We start from the raw sequence: 5,340 nt of genomic DNA, 5'->3' as shown, positions 1-5,340 counted from the left end.
GTCCCGCCCCTGGACCGGCAGCTTCAGCCAATCAGCCCCTCAGCGGCTACATCGAGGCCACGCCTCGTAAAGAAACGAAAGGTTCAAACTTTTCTTGGCCTCTGTTCACCCTTGGATGGAGATATAGCACATTCAGGAAATTCCAGAGGAGGAAACCCATTCCCCTCCCATTAAACCATGATTACTATGCCAGCCTTATCCATGATTCAGAGCCCCAAGAATGTCTACCTAACCCATTCCCCCGTCAACTGATGGTCACTGGTGCCAATTCAAGGGCAATAGAAAGCCCCACTATGGAGGATGGTGAAGAAAGAAACTTTATTCAGAGCAAAGAGCTCAATCTTGATACAGCACAGCGGCGGAACAGCACAGCTGTGAGGTGGTCCTGGTGGACCATTAGGTCGTGGGGCAAGGCTGCTCTCTGACTAGACAGGTCTGCTCTGCTCCAGGGTGCTTCAATCCACTCAGCTCTCCCCTGCTCTGGCGAGAGGTCTTTGGTGGTTTAGTCTCAATCTTTGATCTTCAGTGGAAAGGGAAAGTACACTCTCCTAACCAGTGGGACCTTATATAGAGAGAAGTCCGGTTCCTGATCCCTGATTGGTCTATTCTCATGCAAATGAGGACTCCAAATCCACGAAGCTTGATTGGTCCAAAAAGCACTGTCATTTGGTCAGAATGGAACTGCTCTGATGGGTAAGTGAAGATGCTAATAAGGAAACAGCTACACTGCTCCAATTGAATGGGGAAAGTCTCAGTCCTATTGGTTGAAATACAATTCAAGGAACTCCTTTATAAGGGCTGGCTCAGATGACAGAAACAGTGCAGGCAGGCAGGTCAGTGTCATGCAAGGTGTCATGCGGGTCTCAGCTCCCGCTCCCCACATAAGAACACAGGATATGGTGAGGCCAAAAAGGAACACCAATGGAGCCATAGATGGGGGAGTCACACCACTATATTCTCCCTGGCGGCTGGGTTGGAGACACAGGAAGCAGCAGCCACACTGTCCGCAACCCGCCGTCCTAACTACAATCCGCACTTGCCAGCCACCATCTTCTTGCTAGCCCCAATTTGCTGCTGGCGTAGCCACGGCAGTTATATTAGTGGCGAATGGCTCACTGGTTACAGCTGACGGCCAACTATCCACAGCTGATGGCCATCCAATCACAGCTGACAGCCATTTACTACCCGAGTGAGCACCTTTCCATGTGAGGGCGAGAGCCGGGGAACTGCACTCCTGGCTCTGTCCCCACACTACACCCCTACAGGGTTTCGCCTCACAATCTACGCGACAAGCATCTTCCGCGAGGGGCCCTGTGCGAGGAACCTGGAGGTGAATACAATATCCTGGACACAGCCAGGCTCTCTGGACACAGCCAGGGTTTCTCAGGGCACCACCAGTCCTTCTGGACAGAGCCAGACTTCCTGGGCTTCTTAGGGTACACCAGTCTTTCTCTCATAGCCATCAATGTAGATCGCTGGTCCCGGGAACAGTTCTGGGTTCCCATAAGCAAGACTGCAGTCTGCACCAGTGTCAACTAGGGCCAAAACCCTCTGCACATTAGAAGGGGACCAATGTATGGACAGTTCCACATGGGGCCTCTGATCCCCCATTGTCCCCTCTGACCGGGTACCTTGGCCCCACCCCTAATTGCGCTGAAAGGAGTCAGCCTCAAGCGTCCACATGAAGTCCTGGAGAGACACAGGTTGCGCTTTCCCAGACTTCTCCTTTAGGCTTCTCCGGAATTGCTGTTCCGAACACAACTGTTTCCAAAGTTCCAACAAGAGTGCATTGGGTTGTCGGTCTTTTTTTTCCGATCGACCCCTGCTGCCACGAGATCATGCCACATCTGTGCGCGTGTTACTCTCTGAGGCCCGCGACCTCGCCCCTTTACTTTTGGCTTGGGCTTCCAGGTCTCAACTGCTCGGACCTCCTGTCTTAACTTCCTTCGCCTCCGGCTTTCAACATCTCCTAGGGTGGCCATGGCAATTGTAACTTCATGGATCCGCCGCCCCACATAGGGCGTAAGAATGGCAACCAAGGATCCCAAAGCACTCGCAGGTGCAGTATCCAAAACCAGATCTCTCATGCTGGCTGTAGAAAACTCGTCATCTGGCCCCCGCATATTACGGTTGAAAACAGCATGTTTCATACCCATTTCACGGAAGATTTGAGTAAGTTCAGTATATGACTGCCATTGACTCACAGTGTCTGGCAGCTCGCCAGCCTGTCCCCATACTGTGCGAACCGCAGCAGTGAGCCACTCCATTAGAGAATGGTTGCCCTGGTCTTGGGCCAACCTATGGCAGTTCTATATCCTTTGTCCCAGGGAGGGATGCCCTGTCATGAAGGCTAGCTTTTCCATCTCGCCTGGGGAGCAGAGAATGTTGTCTGCCCCTCATCCCATAAACGTAATAGCCAAGCCGAGACTGGCTCTCCAGGGCGCTGTCTGTACCGCCTCCCCAGCTCCTGCAACTCAGTGGAAGTGTTAGGGGTATACGCTGTGAACTCAGTCACAGCTGGGTTGCCAGCAGCAACGCCCCAGGGGCCCAAAGATTGCTAATGTTTTACCCTTTGCACCAAGATTGGCCGGGCTTGGGGGTTGGGAACTACATTGTCTCCACTCGCTTCCTCCACCTCTGCCTCGGAGTCTCCACTGTGGGTCCCCGAGCTTCCAGCGCCTACAACTGGGACACCTGGTCCAAACTTGAGCTATTTCATTAAGCGCATCTTCCGTGTTACGATGCAAGGCGGTGAGGAACATCCAGCCCACATGGCCGGCTATACCGTTCACCTCCTCCGGCAACCGCTCAGCTAGAACCTGCAGGGCCCTCTCCACGCTGGCCGGAGAGCCATCCATGTTCTTCCACCCCTCCTTGGGGGTCCAACTCCTGAGGACAGTGGCCACGGGCACCACACACTGTGTGGGGGCCACACGTCCTCCTGCCCAGAGTCAGACTCCATTCCTACCTGGCCGGAATCTTGCTCACCATGCCAGGTGTCTGAGTGGGTGGTGGCCTTGGTGCAAGATGTCCACAACCCTCGGAGCCTACAGCAGCAGCAGATCACCAAAAGGAAGGTGATGCCTGCTATGGCCAAGAGGGTGGTGTGCCATCTGGAGGCTCGAGTCTCCCAGGCAGACCGCGCCTCCCGTTCCCAGCGCCACTGCTCATGGGCCTCTCGCAGCTGAGCTTTCACATGTATAAACTGCTCCATTACCCCTCTGGGCATTCTGGCTGGTGCCATACCCTGCTCGCTGAGACATGTGTCATGCAGGGTGGCATACGGGGTCTCAGCTCCCACTCCCCACATAAGAACACAGGATATGATAAGGCCAAAAAGGAACACCCATGGAGCCATAGATAGGGGAGTCACACCACTATATTCTCGCTGGCGGCTGGGTTGGAGACACAGGAAGCAGGAGCCACACGATCCGCAACCTGCCATCTGCTTTTCTGCCTGCCAACCAACCAACCAACCAACGTAGCCACAGCAATTATATTAATGGCTAATTGGCTCACTGGTTACAGCTGATGGCCAACCAGTCACAGCTGATGACCATCCACTACCCGAGCCAGCACCTTTCCACGTGAGGCTGAGAGCCTGGAAACTGCTCTCTGGGGCTCTGTCCCCACAAACACCATCTGACTTAAGTTTTTAAAGTACCATGCTTGCCACACTGTGCACGTCCAAGTTAAAATTTAAGAAATCGATCAATCATGGCTCTCAGGTGTGATTCCCTTCGAGTGTCTCTCTCCTTGCTGGTCCCCACCCTCCACAAATGTATCTCTCTGCTTCAGTGTTACCGATTTTCCTCCTTCCCCAAACATCTTCACATTTCTCACCCTCATCCCATCCCACCATTTCCCCCAGGAGGTCGTCATTCATCGGTCATTCCCTGCACCACCCTCCTGTCTTCCCTCACTTGTGCCTTTCCCTTGGATGGGTCTTCACCCCACCCCCAACCCCACATTAGAATCACTTGGGTCACACAGACAGATTTTCTGGGGATAGGCCTCAGGGATTCAGTCATTTTTAAAGCACCCCAGGTGCTTCTAGTGTGCTGTGGGGTTGAAAATCACTGTTCTAAGTTTATAAATATGCTTAAGTCTCTCCATCCTAAAAAGAAACCTCTTGACACTATCTCTCTCTCTCCCTCGCCCTCTCTCTCTCCCTTTTTTTTCCCCTCTCAGCCAAAGTTCCTGAAAGATCATCTAGTCTCACACTTCTCAGATATCACTGGGCAAACAACCCACCTTGTGAAAATGTAGAGTTTGCTTGAGAAGATTGGGCTGGGCCTGAGCGAAGTGGACAAGTCTTTGCAGTGAAGGGCTGGACTTCTGGTCTTGACCCTCTTCCTTCCAAGTCACTTTTTTACTCACTGCCATGTGGTTTCTTCCGCACACTCTAACTGCTCCTGCCAATGGCTCATCTGTTACCTTCTCCGAGGCAGCACACGGGGTCAATCAAGTAAGATCACGTACTCATCCTAGAGAAGGTGCTACACACCTCATTGCTGAATATCCCTACGGTCACCTTCGAAGGACTCCCCTTGGGAAGCTATGCACCGACACCAGCGCCTAGTCCACCCTTCAAAGCCATTTTGGAACTCTTTTTCTGGAATGGCCATCAGAGCTGTCATCGTATTATCCTTGATGTCCTGAATGTCATCAAAATGTCTTCCTTTCAATATTTCCTTTATCTTTGGGTAAAGAAAAGAGTCTTTGGGTCCAGATCAGGTGAGTAGGGAAGATGTTCCAATACAGTTATTTGTTTACTGGCTAAAAACTCCCTCACAGACAGTGCCCTGTGAGCTGGTGCATTGTCGTGATGCAGGAGCCATGAATTGTTGGCGAAAAGTTCATGTCATCTAACTTTTTCACGCAGCCTTTTCAGCACTTCCAAATAGTAAACTTGGTTAACTTTTTGTCCAGTTGGTACAAATTCATAATGAACAATCCCTCTGATATCAAAAAAGGTTAGTAACGACTCTCAATTTGGACTGACAGAACTTTTTTGATCGTGGAGAATTGGCTGACTACCATTGTGCAATTTGATGCTTTGTTTCAGGGTCGTCTTGGTACACCCAGGTTTCATCACCACTGATAACATGGCCCAAAACATTGTCTTGCCTCTCCAAAAGGTCGTGGCAAACTTTGACTCTCCTGTGCTTTTGTTCACCCGTGAGCTCCTTGGGGACCATTTTTGCACACACCTTTCTCATGCCTAGATTTTCAGTTAAGATTTTCCTAACCGTTTCTCTATCGATGTTTACTTGGTCTGTTATGCTTCTCACAGTCAGCCGACGATTTTGACGCACAATTTGACAAATTTTTGCAATG

This window comes from Rhinolophus ferrumequinum, chromosome 6, assembly GCF_004115265.2.
Source record: "Rhinolophus ferrumequinum isolate MPI-CBG mRhiFer1 chromosome 6, mRhiFer1_v1.p, whole genome shotgun sequence".
Taxonomy (NCBI): Eukaryota; Metazoa; Chordata; class Mammalia; order Chiroptera; family Rhinolophidae; genus Rhinolophus; species Rhinolophus ferrumequinum.
The sequence above is the reverse complement of the archived record's forward strand: the minus strand, read 5'-3'. Positions refer to the sequence as shown.